Genomic DNA, 21,352 nt, shown 5'->3' with positions numbered 1-21,352 from the left:
CAGAAATCTTCCATTTCACAGACATTTTGTGTTTTTGCCACATAGCTACTGCACTAAGCTGCTTGATGCATCCATATGTCACTAGGTATATCACGGCAGTTTGGTTGTGCAATACACCAGTTTTCCTTTGAAGTAAAATCTCAAGCAGTTCCAGTGAAGTGTAGAATCTCTGTTGTTATGGGTTAAGAGTCCATCAGTGACAACACAGATAATGTAGTGACACTGCACTGACTGTACTTGACACCCTACCTGGTCCCTCTGACAGTGTAAAGTATCGAGTTCCGGATTTACTCAGAACTTGCTTTACAGAGTATGTAGAACTTGACATCAAATTGCGTCCATTTGAATGTGATGTACTGTTTTCTTAACAGCCTTCTTTTGTAATCTATGAGACTTTCATTAATAATTGCATCATAATTGGGAACATATACTGTATCTTTTACAGATTTTCAAAGATTGCCTGATACACATCCCACAATTTGTACATTTTTGTTACTGGGCAATGACTTCATAATCATAGTCATAGTTTATAGTTAAATTCTGGTATTTCATAATGAATGAAAAAATAACATACCTTTGCTGAAAATAGGTGTCTAAAACAATTGCTTTGAAGACCAGTACCACCTCTGGACTGGTTTGTTTATTATATCCTGCAGAATTAGCAGACTGAAAAACAGCCACGTGTCATCGGCAGTGACAAGCTGCCAGCAACTCAGACAAGCAAATGGTTTACAGTAATCCCTCCTTGATCACAGGGGTTACGTTCCAGAACCCCCCGCGAAAGGTGAAAATCCGCAAAGTAAAAACCATATGTTTATATGGTTATGTATATATATTTTAAGCCGTTATAAACTCTCCCAAACTCTTATAAACATTTCCAGCACAGTTATACAGCATAAACCCTTTATATTCTCTAAGATATTAGGTAAGATTCGTTGAAATTATGTATGTAAACACACTGTTTATATACAGTAAAACCTAAATATTATTTTAAAGATATCGAGCGTCTCTGATATCACATATGTTACAGCCAATATGATAGACAGGTCACCAGCAATAAAATATGTACAATGCAAGAAAAATTGTACACAGTAAAATGTGTGTACAGTTAAACTAAACGTACGTACATGTACTAAGTACGTAGAAAATTAGTTATGGGTACTCACTTACAATGACATGACGACTTGTCCGATAACAATGAGTTTAATTTTAACAAAGGAGAGAGTTACAGCTCTTCTAAAGGAGCCTCTTCAGGCGACTGTGTAGTACCGCCGTTGTCATCTGGAGTTTCTTCTTCCACTGAAGGCATACTAGACGGTGTTGTGTGCGTAAGGAACATTGTGATGGGCAGTTGCTGGTGCTGCTTTTTCATTTGTGTAAGGAGGTTTTTATACACTTTCGTGGCGTCATCAAGAGCATTTCTAAATTGCAAAGAATGAATCATTTGCGGGTCCCATTTTTCATCCGATATCTGGAGATCTTTTGCCATTCATAGAATGGTCGCGAGATGCTTGAGAGTTAGGCCGGCGTCTTCTTCCTGTGCTGGGTCCTCTTGTTCCTTATCTTCCTCGCTCACTGACTTGATCATCTCGGCCAAATCTTCGTCGCTCAGTGTCTCGGAGTGGGCATCGAGCAGCTCATTGACAAAACTTAACTCTTTACACAGTGAAATACGTTGATGCTGAATGAGCGAGATGAGATTTCCTGGTTAACGCAAAGCAGAACTAAATTCTATGCTCTGTCACTGAGCCAATCAGCACCCAGAAACTTAACCGCAAGCTCTGGTTGGGTAGCTTCTGAGCCATCCTCCAATAGCATCCCTTGTATGAAATCAACTAGGAAACCAACTGAGGAAGCATGTACCAGAAATAAAAAGACCCATTGTCCGCACAAACGCACGAACCAACGAAAAATATATATTTAGATATATTAAGATATATATTTAAATATGCTCACATATAAAATCCGCGATAGAGTGAAGCCACAAAAGTCGAAGAGGGATATAGCGAGGGATTACTGTACTGTGACTTTTTTAAACTGCTTAGTTCATTTCAACAACTGTTTTCTCCACCAGACTATTATCAACAAATCCTAAATAGTCCAGATAATCATGATCAGCAAACATCTTTGGATCAGGATTACCCATAAATGGGCAACAAGGAGGTGCAGGATTGTCAGCAGACGTATGAAGCCAACACAAAACACAAACATCATTGAAATTTTAGAGGTCAGAATCAGCTGAAAAGGTGTCAGTTTCATTGTTCATGTCATTATCACTATCACTCAATTTGAGCAATGGCTCAGTGTCAGTTTGTTCTGAAACTGACCTTTACATCTTTTTGTTTGCCATTGTGTTTTTGGTTCATGGTTCTGCCCCACTCCTGAATAGTGATGAGCTACCATCAAGTGGCAGAACACATAAAATAATTCAGATTTTTTTCATGATTTTATTTCATCTACTGCAGTGTAGCAGAATACTGTCCCAGCAGAGGCGACCTATGGGGGTGACGCCCCAGGCTCCGCGCCTGAGGAGGGCCCCGCGATAGGAGATTCTTTTGTCACCGTCAGCTCATCAGACAAATATGTGGGGCCTCTGCAAGACATTCAAATCTGTTACAGACTGAAATAAGGTACGTGGTAGATTTCTTTGGAATAAGGCACCATGTTTTTTAACAATAATAAAGCGTACAGCATTAGATGCGGACAAGCCCGTGAGCATGGAGGTACGGTATATAGCCTGCACTTATGGCTCTCAGCCCCGCATATGACACTCGCCCAAGGCCCCATGTACTCCTAAGGCCGCCTCTGGTCCAGGGCTTAACACTGTAAAGTACGTAGATCATTACATGTCACCCCCAGGCTGACTCTGACTTAACTGTAATTACATAGAATTCAGAGTTAAGCTTGTTGAAGTTGAAGCTTACTTTAACCAAATTATTTTTTGGCTTTTTTCTTGTTTTGTTTTTGGAATATTTTTGTAAACAAAACCTCTAAACCATTAAAGAGCTCTTTTTTATTATTTCTTGATAGTTTTTGTGGTTTCTCTACAGAGAGGCTGAAGGTTTTCTGGTTGTTGAATCTTTTGCTCACTTCTCCCTTCTGTTAATTTTGCTAATAAAATAACCATTTTAGGTACTTTAGCAAGGGTAGAAGGGTTACTATAAAAGTGTGCACTCTGTTTAAAAATATGTGTGTGTAACTGGAACCTGGGAAACAATAAAATCAATTAATAAATCAATTGAATTAAATTACAGCAGTGAACGAAGAAGCCCAAAAAAGAAGGAAACTGTCAGTGCCAATGTTGTGAATAATGGAAGGTTTTTCTGGAAAAAATAGGGTTAAGTTGATAAGTGGAAGCAAAGTTGCTACTTTGGGGAAAAAAAACAAAACTTTGACTGAGAATGAGAGCTTTGTGTAAAACTAAACCTGCAAGTGCCCTTTAGGGGGCCTCATGAAGTCCATTTTACTGCCTTGAAGAATTTGGCAGCCCTCGCCCTAAAAAGGCTGTACATTTCAAAGCATTCTCTTCATCTGAGGTCAATCCCTGCCCCTTATGGAACTTATTTATTAATAACACAGCTTGCATCAACAGTCACTCTGCAATCTGAGAAATAACCCAAAATCTGAATTTTATTTTTCTATGAAGGTCTGTCATGGTTTAACCAGAGCTCCATAAACTGGTCTCTGTTTTCTTTCTTTTATAATTTGTTTATTTTGCTGTTTTTCTTGTTGATCATGTTGGTTTTCTGTGTTAACGTTTCAAAGTTTTTTGATATTTTTTCATTATTGTTTTCTGAATTATTGTGGTATTGTTAAGTATGATAATTTAGTTTGTTACTTACTGTGTTATTGTCCAAGGGATTTATAGGTACAGCCCAAGGGGGCAGGGCCTCCAATACTGCAACTGTGCTGGCAATCTGTGGCACCTAAAAGGCTGAGATGCCTCAGATATTGGCTGAGGTATTCATTTTTCCATGTTGTGATATTTGCCTCCTCTTTCAATCCTTTTTGGTTTATTGCGTAAATCTTTTCACAATTTTGTTCTTTTTTTTTGGAATTTTTGCTTGGCTATTTGATATTTACTTCTGGTTATCATGTATGGCTTTGTTTGTGCATATTTTTAAGTTCTTGTTAAATAGGCTTCATTATAAAGACTATTGTTGTTGTTTAACTTGGGCCAGGGAGGCTTTAAAGGTTCCCTTCTCTCTTTATATTTATATCTTTGATTTACAGCTTACAGAGCCAGGCCTTCTTTGAGTTTTAAGACAGGTTTTGAGGTTGTCAGGTCTTTTTGAAGAATTGGGGCCCAGAGAGCACATCAAAAGTCCAAAATATTCTTATTATTTTAAATGCCTTCAATAAAAGAGAGACCTCTTTTAATGCATTTCTCATCAGTCTTCTTAGGATTCTGAAGACTTAATTATTGCTTTCTCCTTAAAACAGACCTGCAGTTTATGTGTGATAAATATCAGTAAAAGCTAACTCTGTGCCCTGTTTCAGCTGAAGCCTTTATTCCTGAAGAATCTGTTTCTCTTCTCAGTGTCCTGCTGTCTTATTGGGCACCACTGCTGTTTTTCCCAGCTGCTCCCCTTCCCTTGGAAAGGCGTCTGTAATATAATCAATGGATAAAAAGATTCTGTTGTCATATTGGGCAGCCCAGCATTGATTCACAACAGTTGAATGTCCAGGAGAGGTGGGTCAGCAGTTGCCTGAGGTCTCCAGGGGTCTTTGTCCAGGTGTGTTTCACTGTTATATGGTGCCTTAAAAACTCACCAAATACCTAGCACAGAGGTTTCCAAACTCGGTCCTGAGAAACCACTGTGGCTGCAGGTTTTTATTCACAATTATTGATAATAATAGATCTCTTTTATTTAGATGGTCTTTTTTCTCATCTCTTGTTCCGCATTTAGTAAAGCACAGCAGTATGATTTTTACATTTATAAGACATTTAGAAATATTTCTACTTTTGCTTTAAATGCTTACCTCTCATTTGTTGCTGTCCTGTTGTTTTGTTATTTTTGTTTTGTGCAGTTTGCACCCTTCACTGTATCATAGTAATGATAATTAAAACAAACAGAACTGACAGCCAGGTAAACAACACTGAATGATAAAAGGCTGCCATAACTTAAGTGTCAGACCCACTAATTAGTAGATAATAAATGAAACAATCAGAACACCTAGAAAAGCAGGCAGAAAACTGTTAAAAAGTTTTAAAAAATCCCCTTATAAGTGCTTAGCACATTTTAATAAAAAGTTACCAAGCTTAATTTTATTATTTCTCCATTGACTCCAAAACACAGAAACTGGGAAATAACAGCTCACTTAACTGGACTAGGAGTCCAATTAAAAACAGAAGTTGGTTGGAACAAAAACCTGCCGCTACAGTGGGTCCCCAGGACTGAGTTTGGGAAGCACTGACCTAGTGGATTCAGCGAACTGCAAAGGACTGTGGGTTTTTTACAGCCTTTATAGAGCTGAGGGCATTCTCATGCAGTGATGGGCATGTGGCCCAGCCTCTTGAGGAACCACCTACAAAACACAAGGAACCTATCAGATGATGCATAGATAATAAAAATCTAAATGTACAACAATCCATCTTAATAAAAGGATAAGCAGATGTGTGTCCATCTGGTTCCTCTGTCTCGGTCATTCCAAAAGATGGCACCACACAAACATTTTGATAAAATGCTTTGCATTTGTCATTCCAATAGAAGGGGCATCACAAATACTAACACTGCTTTTACAAATCCCATACCAAATGGCATACAACAGAGACATATGCATTATACTTGCCATTCCAACAAATGCCACATCTCAATCCTTTCTAATGCATTTGTCATTCCAATACATGGCATATCACAAACATTAATATGGCTTTTATCAGTACTAAATGGCATATAATAGATATATGCTTTTTAGGATGCACTGCAAACGTTAATGCTGAGGTCTATTTCAACCCATCTTAGATGGATAACACAGCTTATGTTAACAGAAGTGAACATTACAAAAATAACAAACATTAAAGAGTCAATTGAACCCCCAAGCAAACAAGTATCAAAACACCATCCAAGAATAGAACCCAACAACAGAACTGAAATATAAAATCAGTAAATTCACAACAAAACAATACTCACAAATGACTCCAAAGAACTTCAATAGTCGATTACTGGGTCTCACTTCTGACTAGAAATGAATAGCCTGAAGGAGGAGCCAGCAGTTGTGACATCAGCAGTGACCTTGCCTCCTAGGACTCCACCCACAAAGCACAGGGAATGGAAGCACATATAAGGGATAGAACACGAATAACAAATAAAAAATGAAACCAACAGACATACAATAAAAACAGGAAAAGTAATAACTCAAAATTGACAAAAACAACAATAAAACATAAAATAGACATGCATTGAAATTGATACACAACAATGTCTAACTGAGAAATGGCTGGAATAGTAACCTGCCAACTCAGTACTGCCAAGTCCTTGTCCACAGAATAACAATTCCTGTTTTTTATTTGTTATCATACAGACACTGCAAACCATTAGTAAGATGAAACTTGCTATTAATTTCTTTTGAAGGATGAAGTTTATCAAACATAGGATTGCTAATCAGTACAAGGTCCAAGTTGTGCCCACCTAATGATAAAAAAGTTATTTTAATGACATGTTGATAGATTTATTACTATGTTCTTTATAGATTTGACAGTGATCATTTAAATAAACACAAAGGTCCAACTTCCTACTTTTTCAAAGTCCCACCACAAAAATGAATAACAAAGCACTTCTCAATATTTTCCTTGCAACAAGTCAATACAATTTTTTTTCTACAACACAATTTAACCATGACTCAGACAATGTGGTGGCACATTGTTTATGATTTTCACCTTACACTTCCAGGGACTTGGGTTTGATTCTTGACCTACATCAGACATGTGTGTTTATTTTTTGTTACCTTGATTGGGTTAAAAAATACTACCTTATAAGTGTGCCCTATGAGAGTCTTGTGTCCTACTTAAGGCCGTACTCACAAGGCTAAGCATATTCAGTGTTAATGTTTACAGTACACTATCTATTGGAATATGTTTTGTAATGCCTGTAGTAATAAAATGTACTGTATTTTCTGTTCCAGCAGATGGTGTAAACATTGGCACAGGTGCTTGTCGTTTTATTAAGGTGAATATAATATAATGTAATATAATATAATATAATGTAATGTAATGTAATATAATATAATATAATAAAATATAATATAATATAATATAATGTAATGTAATGTAATATAATATAATATAATAAAATATAATATAATAACAGGCTGCACGGTGGCGCAGTGGTAGCGCTGCTGCCTTGCATTTAGGAGACCCAGGTTCACTTCCCGGGTCCTCCCTGTGTGGAGTATGCATGTTCTCCCTGTGTTTGTGTGGGTATCCTCCAGGCGTTCCAGTTTCCTTCCACAGTCCAAAGACATGCAGGTTAGGTGGACTGGTAATTCTAAATTGGCCCTAGTGTGTGTGTGTCCTGTGGTGGGTTGGCACCCTGCCTGGGATTGTTTCCTGCCTTGTGCCCTGTGTTGGCTGGGATTGGCTCCAGCGGACCCTCGTGACCCTGTGTTCAGATTCAGTGGGTTGGAAAATGGATGGATGATAATATAACAATCCCCTCTAAGCGCATTACGCAGCATGGGGACCTCCTATAAACACTTCACTCTGCAGCTGGATTTTTAATTTCCTGAGAGCTTGACCCCAGATGGTTCAAGTGGGTAACCACAATTAATCACCCCTCACACAGTGGCTCCACAGGACTGTGTTCTGAGCCCTTTGTTGTACTCCCTCTATAAATATGAGTGTATGGCTACACATGACCTGCTGATGATACAGATGTGGTGGGCTTGATCCATAACAACAATGAGCATGCTTACCTGGATGAATTGGAGAGTCTGTCACACTGGTGTCAGGGCAACATTCTTCTCCTGAATGTCAGCAAGACAAAGGAGCTGAGTGTGGACTTTGAGCAGAAACAGGAGAGATGCTACCACCCCTCAGAGCTCACAGCACTCAGGTGGAGAAGATGGACAGTTTCAGATACCTAGGTGTACACATTGACCTGGTCCAAGCACATCGATGTCTTGGTGAAGAATCAAAATAATACCTGTTCCATCTCAGATGACTCAGGGATTTTAAGATGCTATCCCAGATACTATAGAATTTCTATAAATCCACCATTGAAAGCATCCTGACGGGAACTATCACCACCTGGTTTAGGATCAGCATGCAGTAGGACTACAAGTTTCTTCAGAGAGTAGTGCAGTCAGCTAAGTGTATCACTAGGTGTGCACTCTCCAAATTCTAGGACATCTAAATTAACCAATGTTGGACCAAGGCAAAGAAAATTATCAAAGATACAAGCAATCAGAACAACATCCTCTTCTCTACGCTTCAAACAGGTAAACAGCACCATTGTCTGTTGTCTGAAAACCAGTTCAGAGAGACCAGGGAGGATCTTCTGTCCACAGTCCACATGCTTTCTAAATAAGAACAGTGCCTAGAGTTACAAGCCTTATTGTTAATTTTGTATTAAGTTATTTAATATGTATATATAAGTATGTATATAGCGGAATAAACAGAGACAAACCAGCATAAAGATGTGGAGTATACCACGCAGTAACTCCATATACTTAAAACAAATTGCAAAATGGAAAAGCAATTAGGTCTTTACAGACAGAGCTCATGAATGAACTGAATACAATGACAAAATATGGCAGCTAAATATAGTGGAGTGACCAGAAGGGGCAGGGCCAAGGGAACTAGAGCTACTAGTAATGTCATAAATAGGAGGGTCCTTCTGTTGGTCTGCAGAGGGAGAAAGAAAAAGTTTTAGAGGGCAGTGCTAACCTCTGGTCTGGCAGATAATTGCAGTTATTTAAGTCCATAAGCTGTTTCCCATTTGCACATTTGTGGCATTATATATATTATAAAAGAAAATTTTGAGACAAGACTATTTCCAAGAGACTTTTTCAAGTCCCGCCCTCCTCTCAACCATTTTCAACCATGGCCACAGTCCTCTCACCTCTCATTTGTGTGAATGCTTTTGTCAGACTCTGTTCCTGTGCTCTCAGCTCTTATACATTTTTTCATTTTCCTCACTTTAAGTTCCCAATAAAAGAAGACTTATTAGGTCCAAATCTTAATGAAGAATTCCATCCTGAAGGGTTATCAACAGAAGAAATGAGTACACGTGCAATCCTAGCACTGAGAAATGATGAAGTCAAACGAATTAACGTGAAAATTGTCGATTGGTTACACGGCAGATTGGTTAAATGCGTATCAATAGACTATGCTGAAACAGTTGATGGTCACTCACAGGTAGTTATACATTGCTTTGCCACGATGTAACTCCACACAAGGAATCAAAATTCAAAGCGATATTGACGAAAAGTTAATTCCAAATATTGTGTTGTGAAGTTTTGCAGTAAAAGTGTAAGTTTAAAAAAGTATTTTAAAGCCAAACAGAACGAAAAGGTATAATGCAACCAATACTTCTAAGGCAACATGAAACATAATTTTCTTTCAATTTATTATGTTTTACTATTTTTTACTGTGATTAATTACTCACTGTAATGTAAAATAGTTAGGTCTATTATGCATATGTAAGAATTCCCATGAAAATAACAATCTGTTTAAATTGTACATCCGCTTCCCCATATGCAAGCAGCAGACCTGCGAAGTGGTGCGCAGAAATAATTCCACAGACAAAATATCTTCGTTTTTAAAAGTTTAGTTAAGTTTCATAGTAAAACAGTTCACACAAAAAAGAAAATTAAAATAGCAAAAAAGGGAAAAAATTAATTTTAAGAAAAGTTCAGTTCTAAGTTTAATCTTGTTACATCTCAAATCGTTACTATTTACTTAACATTTCTGAACCATTTCAAAACGGTCAGAAAACTGTATGCTTATCCCATCTCTGAGTAGAAAATGGGTCTTTTAAGTCCCTAAGTACTGGGACCTGTTCTAAACACAACAACTGAGCTTATTATCGCACTGTTTCTCAATTATAGCAAGAAGGTTCTATCTCTTACTAACTTTTAGGGGGAAATGACTACACCATAAGCTATGACTATGGAAGAAATTATATTCTATTCAAATTAAGCAAACATTAATATGAGTTTAACTCAAAACATTAACTTTCTAAGATTGGTTCTTACACTCTTAGACATCTCCTGGTACATTTGGTGTATTATATCAACCTTCCCCCTAGTACACTTGCTTAACCCTTTCAGTAGCTCACTTCATGATATTTAAAATGAATGCTTATATATTTCAATGTGCATTGCAAACCAAAATACTTAACTATTGTTACTTCTAAATAATTGTCTAATGTTGGTCACCTATTCTCCTTATTAGAACATTAGAACAATTTAGACGAGAACAAAGCTCACCAGTCCTATCCACTTAATTCTTATAAAGTAACATCAAGGCGAGTTTTGAAATTCCCTAAAGTCTAACTATCTGCCACACTACATGGTCATTTACTGAGTTTTTCAATATTATAAGAGATACAGTGTGGAGGGTAGAATTTCATGATTTTTCTTATTGCATATTTTGGTTGACTACCACTACGTAAGAGAATCATTGCCTATTCCTCTTACAAAAGTGTCACTGATTACAACATTTGAACAAGTGAGTAATCTAGACACAAACAGGCCATTCAGCCCAACTAGGCTTGCCACTTAGTTATTTTAAAAAGCACCAAGTCAAGTTTTGAAGGCTCCTAAAGTCCTACTGTCCACCACACTACTTGGTAACTTAATCCATGTACCTGTGGTTCTCTGTGTGAACTTCCTAATGTTTGTGTGATATTTGCCCTCGTACAAATTAACGTTTGTGTGAAATTTACCCTTAACAAGTTTCCAACTGTGTCCCCGTGTTCTTGATGAACAATTAATCCAGTGGACTAATTCCCTTCATTATTTTAGAAATTATTTTAAAGATTTCAATCATGTCACCTCTTAATCTTCTTTTGTTTAAACTGTAAAGGCTCAGCTCTTTTAATCTTTCCTCATAATTCAAACCCTGTAGACCTGGAATCAGCCTAGTCGCTCTCCTCTGGACATTTTCTAGTGCTGCAATGTCCTTTTTGTAGCTTGGAGACCAAAACTGCACACAGTACTCCAGATGAGGCCTCGCCAGTATGTTATAAAACATAAACAGAGCCTTCATGGACTTGTACTTCACACATTGTACTATATGACCTTTATTATTTATTTTTATTTGTAATTGTATTATCTGGGGATTGGTACAGGGCTACAGCTGGACATAAGAAGGAAGGTCCATAAAAGGCCTTTGTTTTCTTAGCAGTATAAAAAAACAGACAAAAAAAAATGTTAAAACAAATCTATATTTAAACCTTTCATATGTATTTGAAACATTGCGTTTTTTCTGCATGTAACAGTTTCCCCTTGTGAAGCCCTTTCTTCTAGTAATTTATTAATGCCAAAGTAAAATAAATCTACTAGACCAAATTAATATGCTAAGGTTTATGCATCTATTGGTCAAAGAAATAACTATTATATAATAAAAGTATAGCGCAGTCAGATTACAGTTTTTTACAATCGCTATGACAGTTTTTTCAAAACATTTAACAAGTTTCCTAAACTCTTAACGCACCAACACACCTAAAACACACAATTGGCAAATAATTTCATGCTCAAAATCACACATTGTAAACTAAACCCCAAAACTAATTTTCAAAATACAATAATAAACCACCACAGTACACTATGTCACACAAAACACTGTAAACATGTTTTAAAATCAAACAATTATTCAAAACAGTAACACATGTTCTCTTCCAACAGGAACATTAGTCAATCATAACACATTGACAAAAAAACACTATAATCAGCTGAAATTACAGAAACTGCATTATTTTATGTGTCAGGTCTGCCCTTATATTTGAAGCCTTTCTACATTTTTGTTTTGTTGGGTTTAGTAAATGCATGCATTTTGTTTCTTTTGCTGCAGAAATTCAATACAAAAAAGTGAGTGATCATCTCAGAGTAGCTTTATAAAATGTACAGTTTACTGTATGTAAAAAAAAATACAGACACAGAACTGCTGCAGTACAGACTTTATTTGTAAAAGGACATTACTGCAAGATATACAAACAGAAAAAGCACCGGAAATTATAATAAAAAAACCCAAAGTAATCTTCTATTCTGTCCGGTCTTCTGCATTTGGCCACATGTTCTCATCCACATCACACCTGATATCTTCTCTGGCAAGGCATTGTGGGAAGAATCTTTTGGCATGCCTTATCCACCCCTGGCAGTGTTCAGCTGTGATGTCTTGGCATGCAGCATCCATTGCATCCAGGAGGGACATTTGGTCATGTGGACGATGGTCAAAAACCTTCCATCTCCAGGCTGAGAAAAACTCCTCAATGGGGTTAAGGAAAGGGGAGTAAGGGGCAAGGAAATGGGACATCATCCTTGGATGGGCGTCAAACCAGGCTGTGACTGCATGGGAATGGTGGAATGCCACATTGTCCCATGTGATAACATATATTGGCAAGTGGTCTCCCACCTGTCCCCTTTCTACCTCTGGCACCAGTCTTTCGTGCAGGTCTTCTAAAAACAGGAGTAGGCGGTCGGTGTTGTAGGGGCCAATCTGACATTTATGCAGGAGTGCACCGTTGTTGGAGATTGCGGTGCACATGGTGATGTTGGCTCCTCTCTGGCCCGGCACAGTAACTGTGGCCCTTTGGCCTATTATGTTTCTCCCACGGCGACGCCTTTTCGCCAAGTTGAAGCCAGCCTCGTCAACATAGATAATTTCATGTGGGACTTGATTGGCCTCCAACTCCATGACTCTCTGAAAGTAATTACACACAGTGTAGGTAAATGCTGTGCTGTACTGTATATCTACTGTATGTACTAATGAACTCCAGGTTTATAGAGTAGTTTACTGCAAAACACACTGTGTATAGTACAGTAAGGACTGTATTGCATAACCTTACCTGGACGTATTGGTGACGGAGTTCTTTGATGCACTCATTGTTCCTTTCAAAAGGAACTTTGTATAGTTGTTTCATTCGGACTCTGTGTTTAGCTAGAGTCCGAGAAATGGATGATATGCTGATTGCTGCAATGTTCCCAAAGACAAGGTTGTCCTCTACAACTCTGGAGTGAATGTCCTTCAGTTTTATTTCATTGTCAGCAATCACCATGTTGACAATAGCATGTTCCTGTTCTTCATTCAAGAGCTTTCCTCTGCCCCCTGAGGGAGGTAGACGTTGAATCCTTAGAGGGACAAAATAGAGTTACATATTAGAGACTGGAGGCATACAGTCACTCTAATACAGTAAATGGTAAAATTATTTACACTTTGATGTAGGAGAAGCAATATCCTACCTGTTGGTTTCTCTGAAAATACGGACAATGGATGCCACTGTGTCCCGGCTGAGATTTGGCTGTACTCGTTCACCAGCCTCTCTTTATGATAGCCCATGGTTTATGACATGGTCAATGATAGTAGCTCTTATTTGATCAGTTACCCTAGCTCTGATCCTTCTTTGAGCGCCACCACGCATTCTAACTCCTCTCCCGCTACCTTGCCCCACTCCTCTCAATTGTCCTGGTACTCGTCTTCCTCTCCCTCGTGCAGGCATTCTTTCTTTCTTTCTTTCTTTCTTTCTTTCTTTCTTTCTTTCTTTCTTTGTGTTGCTCTATATTGTTCCTTTTCCACGCAAGATCAGCCCAAAGAGTCCTCTTTTAGAACATATGATCATGTGATTGGAAAAACCTCAACACCTGAGTGTGGTTCCTAGATGGGAATCAGCTGTGATTTATATATTTGCATAACAGCAATAAGCTGTTTCTCATTGGCAATGGAATAAAATACAGGGAATATATTTGTGTTTCAATTCACAATATGAACAGCTGTTCACTAGAACATGATGTTATCTGTTCTGACATACAGTGTGAAAGCATTTGTAAATTTGACTGTAAAATTACATTGTTTTGGTCTTGGTTGAGCTTGTGTGTAAAAGAAGTTCAAGCATTTTAAATTGGTGTTAACTGTATGCATTTTGTATCAAAGCAACAGGAAACATGTTAATTGTATAGCCTACAAAAACGGTTGTTGTGCTAACCGTGTTCAGAGTTTAGGAAACTTGTTAAATGTTTTGAAAAAACTGTTATAGCGATTGTAAAAAACTGTAATATAGTGTCACACACTCAAACTTTATACGGCGTCTCCTTGCCACTGATGAGGTAAGCAAGACAGGGTAGGATGTTAAAGGAACATTGTCAGTATCTGCTTTCCACTGTTCACTTTAGAGAAGAGGAAGAGAGACTGGCGGAGCAGTGACGTCACTTATGCCAATTGCTAGAAAGCCCACCACTATCAGTCCCCTCAGGAAATAACCAGCCTGAAGTCCAGAGTAACAGGTTGAACCATAGCCCTTCTTATGAATATTTCTTTTTTATTCACCAATGGATAGCATGGGTCAGATGATGACAGCATCAAATCAGAGAGCAGGGGGGGATCTACTGTGCTATGAAACTAATGAAGCTTAAGCATTAGGACCCCTAACCCTGGAGGGACCCCACGAGCAACTTTAGTCCGTATTGCTGCGTTTCTCAACCTTTAAGTATTTGCGACCCGAGTTTTCAGTTTTAATCGCAACCCCCCCAAACATTTTTTGAAATGTAGATGCATATTTTATTATACCTACTTAACTTTTATCGACATTTATCTAACTCTATATTTATTGTTCTAGTATCAGAATGTAGTTTCAGTTAATTTGCTTTGGTTTCAACAGATGTTTTTTTCATATTTTTGATTCTTGTTTTCTTTTTTCACATCTTCACGCCCCCCTTTTTGTTACTTCGCGCTGGTTGAGAACCACTGCCGTATTGCTTAAAAATTTTGGGTATCTATTGTATGAGAAGGGATTTTTAAAAAAATAACAATATTAATAAAACTGTGTAAATCAGTACAAAATAATAGTTAAAATAAAAATGATAAGGTTATTAAAGCATCATATAGGCTAGTTGTAAACAAAAAAAATTAAATTAAGAATATTTCATTCTAAATATATTTAATATAAAATAATTATAAATAATTTAAAACACTATTAACATTTATGACAGTAATTAAAATTTTCATTAAAATTAGGCTAGCCGTAATTGAAAAAAATAAAAACATAGTTACTTGTGGTAATTGTAAAGGACATCTTTATATTTAAACAAATAACCTAATAAAACCTTAAGATATACTAAACATATAATACTATTATAATAAATAACAATTTTACCTATGCACAATTAAAATATGGTAAATGTTTTTGGCAGATACAAATAATAGATGAGCCGTTGAAAAGGCAATCACAGATGCTAACGTGAATCACATTAGCATTGTGGTTGCCTCTTTGATGTGGCAGCACTCGTGATACTGTAGCAATCTAGACAAGATTGTTTTCAATAAAGTATTCATAAGGATACAATATTTTAATTAACCCTACTCAAAAATAATGTTATAGTTAGATAACTAAGCTAAATAAGGTGAAATAGTGTTAGATTAGCCTAGGCCTGTTGTTTTTACAAACAGTGGTTATCTAATCTTTGTTGCTGGTTGCAAAGGGGCTCCTGTAACAGTTCAAGCCTCAGGGCCCCAAAACATCACTTCGCCACTGTCACAGAGGGTTATATCTTTGAATGTTTATAAACTGGCCAAACATTTTTGTTGTTGGCAAATCTGAGCCCATTGTGTGACTTACTGAGATCTCTGCCGTAGCTCAACTCCGGGGTATTTTCTTCTCAGGAGAAAAATGTGAGAAGCTGGAGACAAAAGAACATATCTCCATTTTATTTTTTTCTGTTCTCATTGTTGTGTATGAGAAACCAAAAACACAATAAGGTGATGTCTTTTTTGATTTTTATTCCTCCAGGCAACACAAAAGAGCCTTGGGTTAAATAATTTATGTTTCAAGAGAAAGTTGAAGGAGATAAATCTGTTTGTCTAAAATAAAAATGACAGAGTACAAGGAGAAACCTGATAGAGGCTTTCAAAAGCCAGAAGGTTAGAAATAATATCAACTGTTTCATGTGTGCTTTAAAGAAAATAAATCATTACACGCAGGCCAAAGAGCACCATGTGGAACTCTGGGTAAGGCCCGGAAACACATGCCCATTGAGTTTCATAGACAGCGCTCATGCATTCAGTATTCCAGTTAGACTCCTGAGGTTTGCTGTGTCCGAATTGAACGCTCCTTGAATTACTAAATTACCAAATAACACTCCTTGTTATTCATAGCACAGTTGGAGCCTGAAGATTTCAGAGCTTTATAAACAGTGCTCCTCAGTGTAAGGTGCAGTACACGCCACTTAACTTCCATGAATGACGCCTCTGAGATGACGGCGCCCTAGTTGGCTGACTGTGCCATCCAATGGCTTGACTAGCTCTGTTAAAGTGATGACATACATGAGGACAAGCTGTCATGGTTTAGCCAAGGTTCCTCCCTGGCTTTTGCCTGTCTTCTTTTGTTACTTTTCCATTATTGTTTGCTGTTTTCGCCCATTTCTGACCTTTGAGAAACTGGTGTTAGCTCACCTGAAGGACATCACAGTTCCCTTATTGGACCCCCTTCAGTACACCAGCCTTGCAAACAGTTCGGTGGATGATGCAGTCAATATGAGTCTGCAACACCTAGACCAGCGTTTCTCAATCTTTAAGTATTTGCGACCTGAGTTTTCATAACAGTTTTAATCGCACCCCCCTAACATATTTTGAAAGGAGCCCACTAGTACCAATTTGTTCTTTTTTAATTAATGATATATCATAGATGCATATTTTATTATACCTACTTGACATTTATCAACATTTATTTAACTCTATTTTTCTAGCATCAGAATGTAGTTTAAGTTAATTTGTTTTGGTATTTTTCATATTTTCGATTCTTGTTTTCTTTTTTTCACATGTTCCGCCCCCCTTTTTGTTACTTTGCTCGCCTGGGGCCCGCCATGACCCAACCCGGCCCCACCCCGCCCCACAGATTGAGAATCACTGACCTAGACAACCTAGGGACCTATCCAAGAATTCAGTTTGTTGACTTGAATCAACCCTGAACTCCTCCTCTCTAAACAAACTCATCCTGTTTTATCTTCCTGCCTCCACCTCTCAGTGGATTACATATTTCTAGACAAATAGAAAATAGGCTGGTGAAACTGGAGAAAGTCTAGAGAATAAGTCACTTCTGGCTCCCATATAACCTGCACTGGTGCCCCTCACCACTCTTTCTATACTAATGACTGCACCTCTAAGGACTCCCTTTGTCAAACTCCTTAAATATATGGAAAACACAGCCATCATTGGATTCATCAGAAATGGTAACGAGTCTTCATACATAAGGGAACTAGAGCAGCTGGTCCTTTGATGTGGTCAGAACAATCTGGTGCTAAGCAAGCTCACACTGTGGAGTTGACAGTGGACTTTAGGAGGCCCCTATCTCTTATATCTCCAAACCTCACAATAATTTGTGTCTGTTGCAGAAACCTTCACATTTCAGGGATCTATAATCACTTTGAAACTTCTTGTGAAAGACCAAGAAAAGATTTCATCATAAAAATGGCAGAGCAGCGGATGTACTTCCTGCGATAGCTGAGGGAGCTCAGTCTATCAAGGGACTGCTCAATCAGTTCTACACAGCAATCATCGAGTCTGTTCTCAGCTCATCCATCACAGTGTGGTTTGGATCAGCAATTAAGTATGACAAGTACAGGCTACAGTAAATAGCCAGGTTTGCTGAACAGATCACTGGCATCAGTCTTACAGGACCTGTACTACTCCACAATCATGAAACGGGCATCGTCACCAATCCCTGACATCCAGGCTACAACCTCCTTGACCTTCTCCCACCTTCTAGGCATTATAGACTGCACTATGTCGGAACATGTAGATTTAAGAATAGTTTCTTTTCAGGGGCCATCAAGCTCACATGTGGTTTATTCAGCTGTCCTTACTCAGTTTGGGAGCCCCCCTTTCAACACCCAGAATCTTGCAGCATTCTTAAATATTGCTAATGCTTTGCCATGATTTAACCCTGGGCGTGACTCATGGTTGGAATTCAATGTAAGCACAGTTAAGCCCAACTCAGTCTCAGGGTGACTGTAATGTGACATGCTGCATGTTTTCCATACAAAGATGCACTTAAATGTGCCACTATGCACATGACTGTGTGTTGCCCACTGGAAAACTTAGTACACAGAAAGTGTCCTGACGTATCCTTTTACCTAGCAAACAGCTTATCCTAGTGAAGAATTTTTTTTTCCACTACACATTTTTATCTAAACAGTAAATGACAGGAAGACACGTGTGAAACGAATACATGAAAACGTTTCCAGACAGAATCTAAACACCTTTCTTGCTATGTCTACTGCACAAATTTTGATGGAATCGAAATGGAATTAATTTTGCAGATATTTTTGCAATTAATTTTCACCCTAATCATGTCCCTCACCACTGTCACTTGAGTGCCTGTCTTAAGATGGTGAATCACCTCCTACATGAATAGGCATTCTTCAAGCAAAGCTATGCCACCCTCTGCTTCTGACCGTTTTCAAGTAGAACAGCCACTGTTTGTGACATATGTGTGAAAGACCGATACAACTCCTCTCTCTGATCACCACTTAATTCTCTTTTAAAGTGCATGCCAATTAAAGTCTTGTCCTGTTGGCCCCTGCTCATTCCTGCTGACTGCAGGTTATTGAAGTCCACTTGGGAGCACTGCCACAGGTTCATCGCAACAACAGACATGTTAATGAGGCGCAATAACAAGAACCCCATAGCCTAAGAGCCTAACAAGTCTGAAGACTTCACTTTCCTGTTTTTACGGATCATAACAAACAATAGATATGGATTAAGAACAAGATGCAGCTAGTCAGCATCACAGTATTGGCAATCACCATCAGACTCTGAAGTGATGTCCCTCACAAGCCAGCACTAATGCTTACATGGGAATCCAGAAGATCTGTTTGCTATGAAAGCCTCTGCCATCTTTCTCTAATTCTCCCAATTTAAAGGATGCACTTTCCTTCCTTGCCAGATGGCCTCTCTTCGTCCACTTTGCTCATCTTACCCTGACTAGATTTTGAAACCACTTTCATTACTGCCTGTAAAGAGCTTTCTATACCCTACTACAATAACATGCTTTCATTTATTTTTTCATGGACACCTCATAATTTTGATTATCGGCCTTTCAAGGGATACATAGGATTTATTAGGTGTTCCCAGAACCTCCTTTTTCTGCACCTTTTGTGACCACATGACTGAAGGTGACACAGGGCCAACTCGAACATTTTTGCTCCCCTAGGTGAAGCTGTAAAAGTCGCACCCAAGACTTTTATATTGTGAGGTTTGCAAACTCTTTTGAGACCCTCCCCAATGGTGCTGCATGCCGAAACACAATTGATGAGTCTGTCGAGGGTTGCTTGTCTGTTGTTGAGGCAATAGCAGGTTCACAGAGCCACAGAGGCAACTACAAATTCACAGCTTCTCCGCATAACACGTCCGTCACCCGATGGGTGATGCAGGGAATATTCTAACCTGGCTACTGTCCTGGCCCTGTCCCTGCTCGTTTGTGTGTATTGAAGTGGTAGGTCCTGTTTCAATAAATACTCTGACTTGATTGGAATAAAGTTGGCTTTCTTGACGCTTTTGAACTCAGAGTCTTCTCTCATGTGCAGGACAGTGACTCACATGTCAGAATGTCTTCATACATATATACAGTAGGACATCATAGTTTTCAGGCATGGTTACATGTGTATAAAAATTGATGAACAGGGTGGGGGGGAAGAGTGGGAAGGGAGGTGCAGGGGATATTTGAGGTCCCAATTCAAGAGCACAAATATAGATTATTAATATCAATGAATGGGGAAGGCTGTTTCAATCAATGAGCTGTTTCCAGCAGGCAATTAGATGTTGTGGAAATAAAACAAGATAGAGATCACGAAGTGCTGGGGTACCTTAAGGTGAACCCCATATATCTAATAAAAAAGAATAAATGCAAGCAAAAATGATAGCATTCCAGACGAGAGTCAAAAATCAGACAGCTCCAATATGGCAATGGAACCCCTTTTGAGGAGGCCAGGGTGGAAGGGGCCAGAACTTGGAGGTGATATCATCTGTTGAAGAAAGAGGAGAAATATTAGGCAACTGTGCCTAATGGGGTGGAATTACCATCCATCAACTCGTAAGTTGTCCCCCAAGTGCACAATGTTTATTAGAACAAATAAGGTGTTGTGAGAAGCGCGAGTTCTTGCAAATAAACAAAACATACCATACCCCACCTTTTGCCATCCTAGGTGACCACCTAGTTCACTTATGTGGTAGAGCTGGTCCTGCGGTGGCACCATGAATGATCTCATCACACTTCCACTTCTTTACTATTCCTTAGTGGATCCCAAATGAAGCAGAAAAAGTACTTGTGTAGTTAATCTGCTCAAAACAATTTCGGAGTTAGTGGTCATTCCTTTTGGTTTTCGACTTTCATTTTGCTTTTTTGTCTTTGGGTTTGTTTTGACTCCAGTACTTTTTTGACCTTTCTGATTTTGACCCTTTGACTGCCTAAGTCTAGGACTGTAGTCCCTTAAATACCATTCACTGCATGATGTCACTCAGTCTGGAGAGATTTTGATTATTGAGAAATGGGATGAAACTTTGGTGGATGCACTCAGTATATTTTTAGCGTTGCCATATTTGTCATATGTCACATAGTCAATGTTATTCTTACTTACACTTCCCCTTATTGCCATGTGGTGAGGATATCTAACCACCTACCCTCATTCTACTCCATGAAGCTGCTGGTGAGACAGTGATCAGAGATACCAAAAAATGCAAGTATAGTGCTGGCTGCCTCAAAGTCATGTGACTAGACAGTTCTCCGTTCTTTTGGACTGGCTGTAAAGTTTGAACTGGCTTTATTAAGCTGAGGTGTGAGCATAGTAACCACATCACCACTGCAGTATCACATTCACAACTCACAACATCCTGCATGCTTACCACAGCTTCTGCCTGCTATTTATTAGTGTAGTGGTAGAAGTCCACTGTTTCACAAAAAAAGCAGCAGCTTTTTTTTGCAGCACCCTGCAAACTTTATGTCTCACAGGGCTTCTTGAGAAGTAATCTAAAAAACAATAGACAATAGGTAGTCCACTAAGATTTGGGCTAAGGTGCTAATTATGGGGATGAGGGATACTGGGAGTCTGATACATTCTAGATAAACTTTAGAGGATCCCCAAATATCTTATAGTGCTATAATTCACTCTGCATCTATAATGTATTTGTGAGGAAATACTGAGC

This window comes from Polypterus senegalus, chromosome 12 (genome assembly GCF_016835505.1).
Source record: "Polypterus senegalus isolate Bchr_013 chromosome 12, ASM1683550v1, whole genome shotgun sequence".
Classification (NCBI taxonomy): Eukaryota; Metazoa; Chordata; class Cladistia; order Polypteriformes; family Polypteridae; genus Polypterus; species Polypterus senegalus.
Note: the sequence above shows the minus strand (reverse complement) of the source record.